The sequence below is a fragment of the Periplaneta americana genome, chromosome 4 (assembly GCF_040183065.1).
Source record: "Periplaneta americana isolate PAMFEO1 chromosome 4, P.americana_PAMFEO1_priV1, whole genome shotgun sequence".
Lineage (NCBI taxonomy): Eukaryota > Metazoa > Arthropoda > Insecta > Blattodea > Blattidae > Periplaneta > Periplaneta americana.
Window position 1 is genome coordinate 76005813 of NC_091120.1, and position 12885 is coordinate 76018697.

At 34.8% G+C, this 12885-nt stretch overlaps 2 protein-coding genes across 2 annotated transcripts in view; one reads left to right on the forward strand and one right to left on the reverse strand.

Annotated features, from left to right (window-relative positions):
• The window catches only part of P5CS (Delta[1]-pyrroline-5-carboxylate synthase), a 150810-nt gene that overhangs the window by 107996 nt on the left and 29929 nt on the right, over positions 1-12885 (reverse strand). The gene's annotated exons all lie outside the window — the stretch shown is intronic.
• Positions 2190-12885, forward strand: part of LOC138697977 (tyramine receptor 1-like) — a 689651-nt gene continuing 678955 nt past the window's right edge. The window contains exon 1 of the mRNA XM_069823608.1: positions 2190-2344. The gene's annotated coding sequence lies outside the window, so the exon portion shown is untranslated. The remainder of the gene's footprint in view (positions 2345-12885) is intronic.

Genomic DNA, 12885 nt, shown 5'->3' on the forward strand with positions numbered 1-12885 from the left:
CAGCTAACACTTTATATGCATTTCTGGATTCGCCCATACGTGCTACATGCCCTGCCTATCTCAAACGTCTGGATTTAATGTTCCTAATTATGTCAGGTTAAGTATGCAATGCATGCAGTTCTGTATTGTGTAACTTTCTCCATTCTCCTGTAATTTCATCCCTCTTAGCCCCAAATATTTTCCTAAGCACCTTATTCTCAAACACCCTTAACCTATGTTCTTCTCTCAAAGTGAGAGTCCAGGTTTCACAACCATACAGAACAACCGGTAATATAACTGTTTTATAAATTCTAACTTTCAGATTTTTCGACAGCAGACTGGATGATAAAAGTTTCTCAACCGAATAATAACATGCATTTCCCATATTTACTCTGTGTTTAACTTCCTCCCGAGTATCATTTATGTTTGTTACTGTTGCTCCAAGATATTTGAACTTCTCCACTTCTTCAAAAGATAAATTTCCAATTTGTATGTTTCCATTTCGTACAATATTCTCGTCACGAGACATAATCATATACTTTGGCTTTTCAGGATTTACTTCCAAACCTATCTCTTTACTTGCTTCCAGTAAAATTCCCGTGTTTTCCCTAATCGTTTGTGGATTTTCTCCTAACTTATTCACGTCATCCGCATAGACAAGCAGCTGATGTAACCCGTTCAATTCCAAACCCTCTCTGTTATCCTGGACTTTCCTAATGGCATACTCTAGAGCAAAGTTAAAAAGTAAAGGTGATAGTGCATCTCCTTGCTTTAGCCCACAGTGAATTGGAAACGCATCTGACAGAAACTGACCTGTACGAACTCTGCTATACGTTTCACTGAGACACATTTTAATTAATCGAACTAGTTTCTTGGGAATATTATCGTTTCTCAGGTACATAAAGATAACATTTTTCCTAGGTCCAGAAACACTTATTTAGACCAATAATATTTAATAATAATAATAATAATAATAATAATAATATAATAATTTTTTATCAGAATATCGGAACATGCATTTGTAAATGTACATGAATTGCTGTATAAGGAAAAGAAGCGACAAAAATATTATATTATGCTGTAAAGTGTAAGTCACAGAAATAAATTTGTCTTTTTTTAATTGTGTTATTTTACCACGCTTTATCAACTGCTATGATTATCTAGCGTGTGAATAAGGTGAAGGTGACAATGCCAGCGTAATGAGTCCAGGGTTCAGCGCCGAAATTTAACCAGCAATTGCTCTTAAGGGGTTCAGAGAAAACTTGTCTTAAAATAATAAGATTAATATTAAAGAAACAACTTTTATAAGTCAATATATTCTATTAAATACAAATTATTGTTCGTAATATCTCTCGTATATTTTCCCTTCCTGAAGTCAAACTGCTCTTCTTCCAACTATTCTTCCATCTTAGAATATAAGGGATTAAAGAAACCAAACAGATTAAACATTTTAACATTGCAGCATAATATATTTCGTCCCATAAACTACTGTATTTAAGCTTTTTAACTTAAATATTAAATTCAACAAAATAGCCTAAATAAGAAACAGCTTTTTTCGTAGGTATCTTATCTGTGTTATTTATCGTAGTCAGTCCCTCAATAAATTCTTCCTTGGAAGTTTCCTTTGTATTTTTGTCACGATATTTTGGAGTTTCTATATTCCACAGGCATTCGTGAATTTTATATAACTCCATAACTCCAATACTTAGTGATTATGCCACTTACACATTGTTTCCTATTATTTTTTACTTTCTAGTACTCAGAAAAAACAATCAGCTGTTCACTTACCGCGATTAAAATAGGGGCAATGTGAATTCGCGCGTTTTTTCTTACAAATCAAGTTATAAAGTGATGTTCATGCTCTTGAAGTTGTTTCAAGTGTCCTTTCAAGTCAACAAAAAGTAGAAAGGGATTCAACATCAATTGAAACTTTAATCATTCAAGTTGCTACTTGACTTAAACTCAACTTGAAACACAGTAATTTCGTTAAATCAAGTTACTTGTTTCAAGCTACTGTGAACGAGGCTTTAAGCGTTGGAATTTCCGCGTCAAAACTAGTTTTACTACGCATGCGTTTAGCTATTTCTCTCACGATTTGTTTTTACGTTCCATGGTCAACAGGATTTTATATAATATATTTATATGCTTGTAACAGGCACATAAAATCAGTATAATAAACGTTAGCACGTGTTTCATTATCATATAACTATACAGACAAGTGTTAAACGATAACTACACAGACAAGTGTTAAACGTAATGTGATGTTGCGAAGAGAAAGTCTTATAGGCATTGAAGAAATGTTCATGCGGGTAGTAATTACTACAGAGTATAGAATTGTGCCATGAAATCAACAAACTCTTGTAAGGTAAATGCTTTCATATTGTACAGAGTAAATATTTCACATTGTTCAGGCTCTTTGTCATGTGGTAGCTATGTTTAAGTAATCTTCTACTAGAATAAATTAGGGTTTTGATTGCTTTGAGGCATATTGAGATAGTAATACGTTAAAGGTAGAATTTATAATAAAAAGTGGCAAGAGATTTATGAAATTTCTTGGATTGCGTCACACGTTTTTATTCTTGGTATGAAATTTTTAGGTTAGGATGAATTTATGGATGAGTACAAAACATCCAGTAGTATTAGGTAACGGAGTGTGACCAGCGAATAGGGATTTACAAGTATGGACACTGCGCCTCTGTATCTTTATTGTAGCAGTGACTGATTTCAATGACCTTCAAACCAGCTGAACCTCTTTGAGCGTGAGATTGTGTTCTTTTCCTAGAGTTGGTGCTGACATTACATCACCTAGCAGTCGACACAGGGAAATATAACAGACATACAATTAATACATCTAGATATAGTAATGGCAAAAAAAAAAAAACCGGACCGACCCTTGTAGCTGATTTCAGAGCCTTGTTCACTCCAGAGCACGATAGGCTGGTAACTAAGACTTTCATGGTTCGAATCCTGCCTGGATAGGAAACTTTTTTTTTTTTTTGTTCTTTATTCAAATTTATTCCCAACACTTTGCGATTGCAGCGATAGTTTAATACTTAATTAACTTATTATTCCTAGAACATGCATTTTACCAGCAATCGAAAAGTATTGGGAATAAATTTGAATAAGTAAAAAAAAAAAAAAAAAAAAAAACATCCTTTCCAGGCAGGATTCGAACTACGGAAGTCTTAGTTACCAGTCTATCGTGCTCTGGAGTGAACAAGGCTCTGAAATCAGCTACAAGGGTCGGTCCGGTTTTTTTTTGCCACTACTGTACATTATGTTCTCAAATGAAATAAATTGGACTGATGAAATAATAAATCCGTCTTTATTTGTAATGTCTAGACTCTAGGGTTCCTTTACAATGACAGTTGAGACGTTGACCCCATCAAGAACTAAAATATGTAATGATTTGATATCACTGAAAATTGAAAAACAGAACTGTTGTGAAAAGTAAAACGATATGCCTATATATTGTATACAAATGTTAAACGAATTTGATATGTAATTTTATAATGTATTATATTATTTTATAATATAATTTATAATATAGCCTACAAAATATAAAAATTATTATTACAGTTTGCCACCGAGGAATGAGGAAAAGTTGTTAACTTGAATTTATTTGAAGCAAAGCCGTTGCTGGATTATGCAACAAGGTAAGCGATGTTTGAATCCTGTATCTCAACTCTTATATTCAATTATTATCGAGGAACTCTAGCGTGTGCTCGATTACACTAACCTCTAGCGCTTGAAAGTGGAACTAAACGCCGACGGAGCATATGCGCACAGAAAACAACAGGAAAATTCACTCAGTGCCCATTCTATACAGTCCCTATTCGCTGGTGAGATCGTCGAGGCACATCAAATTGAAATGAAGCGAGACGGGCCATATGGAAAATCACGAGGCATGAAGATGAGCTTATACTATTGTTTCCATGGTACCACGAGTGACGTCAGAGTAAATATTTCATATCAAAACATTATATTTTCCTCTCTTCTAGTTATAATATACAGGTGTATGTAACCTAGTGTTCAGCATTGCCCTTTGCTAAACCAAACCTATACAAGATAATAGCATGTGAATGGTTGGCTCTTCTACCGGCGTCAAGCACTATAACATTTCATTACATCACTTGCTCAGCATAGGTATAGTCAGTGGCGAATGGCCACATTACTGAAAGGGTGCATGTAAATACTGTCGACGCCCGATAATTCGCTTCTGGTTAATACGTTTTTCGGGTAATTCGCGATCCTTTCTTAGGGGTGGGTATGACGAAATAACGTTGTAATTTTCGTTTTTACTCTTTTTATGCTCTCTCCTTCCCTCTTAAGAATTTCGTATTCTAAAATCAAAAAAAAATGAACAGTTCTCTAAGAAACAAAAATATGACATTTTTGTTAAACTGGTGTCTTACGATATTTTGTAAAATTAGTGTTTGTTGTTTTAAGATTTTAGCCCACTGAAGTACTGTATAATAGACCTATAATGTTTCATAATGTTTTGCACTGTTTTATATTATGTACTTGATTTTGAAGTGTACCTACTATAATAATACTGGGCAACAAAAAAAAAAATGAATGTTTCTTGCAATTCATGAGCCAGTTCTTACTAATTTTGACTTGAGAAAAACGAATATGACAATAAAAAATTTTTCTTAGCTCTAGTTTCTGTGATACACAATAGGTGGAAGTATTTCAGTTTAACGGATTAAGAGAAAATGATACATTTTAATTGCATATGCCAACAACATTGAAAGTACATTTACATTTTTTTAATGGCAGTTACATTCTATGAGTTCTAAATTTATGGAAGAATACCTGGCAGATGGTTGGGTCTGAAGAGAATCATGTGTTGCTTCATGAGATCGTCGTCTTTTAGCTTGCCTCTTGTGAGTTCCGGAGCATCCCTACGCAAAGACCAGCAGTAATCCACAAGCATTGTTTCATTCCAACGGCCCTGATATCTTTGTTCCATAACAAAAATATCGTGATGGAAACTTCCTCCGTGTTCATCACTGAAAGCTCCACAACTAGGAGGGAAAAAGTCTAGGTGGGAGTGGAGAAAATGGATTTTAAGGGACATGTTGCATCCGAGTTGATGGTATTTTTGCAGGAGCACTGTCACCAACTGAGTGTAGTTATCATCTCTTTTGTTGCCTAAAAATCTATGAGTAACTCCCTTGAAGGCTTCCCAAACTTCCTTTTTTTTCCCCTCCAAAACTTGGTCAAATGCAGGATCCTTTACAAGTTCTCGAATTTGTGGCCCGGCAAAAGTACCTTCCTTAACTTTTGCATTACTTAATTTCGGAAATTTCTCTCTTACGTACTTAAAGGCCTGTCATTCTTGGTTCATACCTGTGACAAAATTTGTTATCAAACCCAGCTTAATATGCAGGGGGTGGAAGAAAAACATCTTTTGGGTCTACTAGAGGCTCGGCAACAACATTTTTCTCGCTAGAGTTATGATTTCTTGCAGGCCAGTCTGCTTGAATATAATGTGATTTCCTATCCCTGCTGTCCCACATACATAAAAAGCAGCAATATTTTGTGTACTCCAGTTGCATTCCTAAGAGTACAGCAATGACGTTTAGATCACCACAGATTTTCCACTTGTGTTCATGATATTTGATTGAGTCGAAGAGGGCTGTCATATTTGCATAAGTCTCCTTCATGTGAACTCCATGACCAACAGGAACAGAAGGAAGACGGTTGCCATTGTGAAGTAATACAGGTTTCAAACTAAGCATGAAGGAGTCTATGAATAGCCTCCATTCAGTTGAATCATGGTTCAAATTCAAACATTTCATCAAGCCATTAATGTCGCAGCAAACAAGATTGTTTTTCTTCAAAAAAAAAAAAAAAAAGGGAAGCAGATCCCTGTGACATTGTCTGTACTGTGAGACTCTGAGATCACGTTCGAGAAGATTCCATTGCTGTAATCTAGACCCTAGAATTTCTGCCTTCTCCTTTGACAGGTCAAGGTCTCTAATGAGATCACTCAATTCCACTTGACTCAATCTGTGCGGTTTATAATCTTTTTTCCTCAAAATCAGGGTCATGGGATGTGGAAGCCTTGTTGGGTTCTTCTTCTTGTTCCACACTGTCTTCATTTTCTACTTCAAACACATAATTTTCGTGGCATTTTTACAAATTTTACACTTTAAAAACACTTCCAAACCAGAAATTCTGCCTTAATTACAGCAGAAATAATATGAAATTCACAGTCACAGCAACAATATCTATGTTTGTAACTTACAAACACCTGAAGAACATTTGTGTTTTGTTATTTGACAGGTGTGCCAACTTGCAAAACAAAATTTCCCCCAAATTTCCCCCAAATTGAAAATGCTGACTCTAAAAACTGAAATGTCTCTTTATCTCCAAAGCAAAAGCTAATCTGTCATTTTTGTGGTGATTTTTTAATTCAGCAGGTGGAAATACATAAGAATTAGCTTTTTTTGAGCCCGAAACATTTTCATTGTTGACCAGTGTAATTGGACCTTTCAGAGTAACTTCAGTGGACTTTAAATAATACAAAAAGAGTTTGCGGATAATTAGCTATTTTCGATATTTCGCGGAAGTTCGTGCATTAATAATTAATTATTACCGCGAATCATCGTGAGTCGACTGTACAACACATAACGTTTTAGAATCTACTGGGATAATTGACGAAGTACGTCGTTGTTGTGTGATCGAGAAAATGCCATTTCTACAATATTATCAAGAATACGCTGGTATTGGGTTCATGTACGAATTGTGTAATGATAATAGTGCAGCTGCTGCATGTGATTATTATTATTACGAACGATTTTCAGATTAGAGGCATCCAATTCGAGAAGTATGTACAGTAGTCGCGAAAAAAAACCGGACCGACCTTTCTAGCTGATTTCAGAGCCTTGTTAACTCCAGAGCACGATAGACTGGAAACTAAGACTCGTGGTTCGAATCCTGCCTGGGAAGGAAACTTTTTTTTGTTCCTTATTCAGATTTATTCCCAATACTTTTCGATTGCTGGTAAAATTCATGTTCTTGGAATTAATAAGTTAATTAAGTAGTAAAATATCGCTGCAATCGAAAGGTATTGGGAATAAATTTGAATAAGGAACAAAAAAAAAATGTCCTTCCCAGGCAGGATACGAACCACGAAAGTCTCAGTTACCAGTCTATCGTGCTGTGGAGTGAACAAGGCTCTGAAATCAGCTACAAGGGTCGGTCCGGTTTATTTTGCTACTACTGTACATGTACTTAAAGGATTTAGAAGACCTTGGAAATGTTCCACGCTCTCATGTACATCATAAAGAAGGACAGTCAGAACGAAATAAATAAATAAATAAATAAATAAATAAATAAATAAATAAATAAATAAATAAATAAATAAATAAATAAATAAATAAAGAAATAAATAAATAAAGAAATAAATAAATAAAGAAATAAATAAAAAATAGTAAAAGAATAAATAATGAAAATAATGTAAGTAAATGAGTAAAAACTGAAATGAGTAGGTAAATAAAGAAATGAATAAGTAGATATTTGAATAATTAAATAAATAAATAAATAAGTAAGTGAATAAATAAATACATAATGAAAATATTGTAAGTAAATTATTAAATAAATATATGAATAAATAAATAAATCATGAAAATAATGTAAGTAGGCCTAAGTAAATTAATAGATAAAGACATGATTAAGTAAATAAATGAATAAAAATAAATTAATAAGTGAATAAGTATATAATATATACACAAATAAATAAGTAAATAATTTGAGAGACGAATAAATGAAGAAAAGAAGAAATAAATAAATACATAAATAAATAAATAAATGGATAAATGAAGAGATAAATAAATAAGACTTGCAATTATTTAGGCGACAAAGGAAAATTTGCAGCTAAGCATATAGAGATAATTATTGCTGTACGTCTTGGATTTTGTCAATCCACGGTTTAGAACATACTAGCCTACATGATAAACGCACGAGAACGCTGCTGCAGAGCACATTATTGCGGAAGCCCCGTGTTCAATACTGCGTCGAGCTGAAAAGTGTAGGGAAGCTTAAGGAATTGAATTGAATTGATTTATTTCGCCAAAAGGCATTACAGCATAATGCCATCGTTATAATTTAAAATATAAATATAATACATCATATCATGAAATTCTTTGACATTATAAAGAGCGTTTAATTTAAGTTTAAATTGTACCTTCTCTTTAAATGCCAGGATAGATATGATCTTAATACTGATAGGGAGACTGTTAAATAAGTTTATAGACATATATTCAAAACTATTCTGCGAAAGAGAATATTTCAATTTATCCAGATATAGGCCTATATTAAAATTGCCACGAGTAAAATGATTATGAATGTCATGGGACATTTTTAAATGTATCAATATTTTTCCTGAACTATAAAAGGCAAGCCATAACATAAATAGACGAAAAGGTAATAATATCTGTTTTAATAAGAAGTGGTTTACAATGCTCTTTATGGCGAACTCTACATATAATTCTAAGAGCTCTCTTCTGTAATAGAAAAAGCTTCTTGGAGGAAGCATGATTACCCCATGTCAATGTACCATACTTACTTACTTACTTACTTACAAATGGCTTTTAAGGAACCCGAAGGTTCATTGCCGCCCTCACATAAGCCCGCCAGCGGTCCCTATCCTGTGCAAGATTAATCCAGTCTCTATCATCATACCCCACCTCCCTCAGATCCATTTTAATATTATCCTCCCATCTACGTCTCGGCCTCCCTAAAGGTCTTTTTCCCTCCGGTCTCCCAACTAACACTCTATATGCATTTCTGGATTCGCCCATACGTGCTACATGCCCTGCCCATCTCAAACGTCTGGTTTTAATGTTCCTAATTATGTCAGGTGAAGAATACAATGCGTGCAGTTCTGTGTTGTGTAACTTTCTCCATTCTCCTGTAACTTCATCCCGCTTAGCCCCAAATATTTTCCTTAGCACCTTATTCTCAAACACCCTGAACCTATGTTCCTCTCTCAGAGTGAGAGTCCAAGTTTCACAACCATACAGAAGAACCGGTAATATAACTGTTTTATAAATTCTAACTTTCAGATTTTTCGACAGCAGACTGGATGATAAGAGCTTCTCAACCGAATAATAACACGCATTTCCCATATTTATTCTGCGTTTAATTTCTTCCCGAGTGTCATTTATATTTGTTACTGTTGCTCCAAGATATTTGAATTTTTCCACCTCTTCGAAGGATAAATCTCCAATTTTTATATTTCCATTTCGTACAATATTCTGGTCACGAGACATAATCATATACTTTGTCTTTTCGGGATTTACTTCCAAACCGATCGCTCTACTTGCTTCAAGTAAAATTTCCGTGTTTTCCCTAATCGTTTGTGTATTTTCTCCTAACATATTCACGTCATCCGCATAGACAAGAAGCTGATGTAACCCGTTCAATTCCAAACCCTGCCTGTTATCCTGAACTTTCCTAATGGCATATTCTAGAGCGAAGTTAAAAAGTAAAGGTGATAGTGCATCTCCCTGCTTTAGCCCGCAGTGAATTGGAAAAGCATCAGATAGAAACTGACCTATACGGACTCTGCTGTATGTTTCACTGAGACACATTTTAATTAATCGAACTAGTTTCTTGGGAATACCAAATTCAATAAGAATATCATATAATACTTCCCTCTTAACCGAGTCATAAGCCTTTTTGAAATCTATGAATAACTGATGTACTGTACCCTTATACTCCCATTTTTTCTCCATTATCTGTCGAATACAAAAAATCTGATCAATAGTCGATCTATTACGCCGAAAACCGCACTGATGATCCCCAATAATTTCATCTACGTACGGAGTTAATCTTCTCAAAAGAATATTGGACAAAATTTTGTACGACGTCAACAAAAGTGATATTCCTCGAAAGTTACCACAGTTGGTTTTGTCCTCCTTTTTAAAAATAGGTACAATTATGGACTCCTTCCATTGTTCTGGTACAATTTCCTTTTCCCAAATAGCAAGTACAAGTTTATAAATTTCGCTATATAATGCACTCCCACCCTCTTGTATTAATTCTGCTGGAATTTGATCGATACCTGGAGACTTGTACTTTTTCAGATTTTCTATCGCAATTTCGACTTCTGTAAGCGTGGGTTCGGGTATAAATGGCTCAGCAGTTTGTATTTCAATTTCGTCCCGATCATTTCTATTTGGCCTATGTACATTTAGTAGTTGCGCAAAATAGTTTTTCCATCTGTTTAGGATTGATGGAGAGTCTGCAAGCAAGTCACCATTCTCATCCTTGATAACGTTTACCCTTGGCTGATATCCGTTCTTAAATTCCTTTATACCCTTATATAAATCTCGAATGTTTTTATTCTTACTATTTGTTTCTACCTCATTCAGTTTTTCCTTCAAGTAACCTCTCTTTTTATTCCTAAGTGTACGACTTGCTTCCCGTCTTTCATTGAAATAATTATCTATATTCTCCACTATTGGATCCTGTAAGAATTTCAATTTTGCCTGTTTCCTTCTTTCTACTACCATGCAACAATCTTCATCAAACCACGGTTTCTTTTTCTTAGTTTCATAATAACCTATGCTCTGCTCAGCTGCAATTTTGATACTATCTCTGATGTTTTCCCACACGCTATTAACATCTAATTCTTTCTCAACTTCGTCGGAACTTTCTAAAGTGGCAAACCTATTCGAAATTTCGACCTGATAATTTTGCTTAGCTTCCTCGTCCTTTAATTTCAAAATATTGAATTTAGTAATATTAACTTGTTGCTCTACTCGCTTGGCTACTGATAATCTTTCTCTTAATTCTCCAATCGCCAAATAATGGTCAGAATTACAGTCTGCACCCCTGAAAGTTCGAATATCTACTATACTAGTATGTCTCCGTTTATCTATCAAGATGTGATCTATTTGGTTGTGTGTCAATCCATCTGGAGAAGTCCAAGTATATTTATGTATATCCTTATGGGGGAATGTTGTACTTTTGACAATTAAATTTTTCGATGTGGCAAAGTTGACTAATCTAACTCCATTGTCACTACTAATTGCGTGTAGGCTCTCTTTTCCAATAGTTGGTCTAAAAATATCCTCCCGTCCTACTTTAGCATTGAAATCCCCCAATAAAATTTTCATGTGATATCTAGGGAACTGATCAAAAGTATGTTCCAATTCCTCATAGAAGCTATTCTTTATATGGTCGTCTTTCTCTTCTGTAGGGGCGTGAGCATTTATAACTATGATGTCGCACCATCTACCCTTAAGTACTAAATATGATAACCTGTCACTGATAAATTCGACCTTTTTTACTGCTGATTTTATTCTTTTATGAACAAAGAATCCTGTTCCTAATTGGTGATTATTGTTTCCTTCCCCATAATACAACAAGTAATCTCCTATTTGTGATATGCCATTCCCATCTAACCTAACCTCTTGTACTCCTACGAAGTCTATTCTATATCTAGCTAGTTCTTTTGCTACTAATGTTACCCCTCCTGTTCTATAAAGACTAGTTACGTTCCAAGTGCCAAATCTCAAATCCTTATTCCTTTGCTGTGGTCGTGCCAGAGAATCAGTCCTATTCCGAGGCTTATTATAGGGATACGTAACAAGCTGTTTTTTACGGTGATGGGTTGTTAGCCCTTCGCCCAACCCCCAAGCTGGAGGACCACCCCTTATCGGCTGTCCACGACTGCTTATTCAATATATTCGCAGCTACCCTCCATATCTGGAGGCCGTCTCCTCTATCCGCAACCTGAGGACGCGCCATGCCGTGGTGACAGGGACCCACAATACATGGTGTCAATGTACCATAGCTCAAAAAACTGTGAATACATCCATAAAACACAGTGATTAAAATATCATAATTTACACTGTCTTTCAATATTCTAAAGATAAACAAACTTTTATTAATTATTTTTAGCAATATGATTAACATGAACATTCCAACCAAGATTAGATTCAATCTGAATGCCAAGAAATCGAGTTGAATTATAGATAAAAAGTTTCATTAGGATTTAAAGTAATTTTCATGTCTACAGTTTTATCAACATTAAGTGAAAGAGAATGTACACAATACCAATCATGAATAAGTAAATGGAGATGATTAACAGAAATAATATCACTGACTTTATAACTAATTTTTAGTGCAATATCATCTACAGAAAGTTAAGGCATTATATGTTAATTTTTAACGTTGGCGGGTAAACCGTTAATATTACAATAAAAAGAACAGGACCCAAAATTGAACAAGGAGAACATTTCGAGCAAAACGAGTATTAACAACACACAGATTCATCTGTTCACTGTTTCTTGTATATTTTCTGTGCTATTGTTTAATGTACAAACAAGAATAAAACTTTACAAAGCCTTAGCTCAACCAGTTTTGACTTACGGTTGTGAAGCATGGACAATTGGGAAAAAAGATGAGACCCGAATAACCGCGGTTGAGATGCGATTTATGAGAAGAACGGCAGGATACACTAAATGGGACCACAAGAAGAATGAAGACGTTCTCAATGAACTCCAGATCGAACCAACATTAGGATATACAGGAACACAGAGAGAAAAATGGATAAACCATGTCAACATGATGAATAACAGGAATCCCAAAAATGATCTTCCGTTACAGACCGCCAGGGAAAAGATCAATAGGACGTCGCACAAATAGATGGATCGGGTCCGTAACAGGCCACATGACCTAACACACGTTTGGAAGATAATGATAATGATGATGATGATGATGATATTTAATGTGAACTTATGAAGACCTGCTCTTCTGTTATTATTTGCATGCTTTTCATGTCGCACTATTTGGAGGTAGAGATAGATTTTTCCTGGGATTTGTTAATTCCATAATAAAGGACAACTTTTGATGTATCTTGCGATGCTATTACCCTATTCTAAC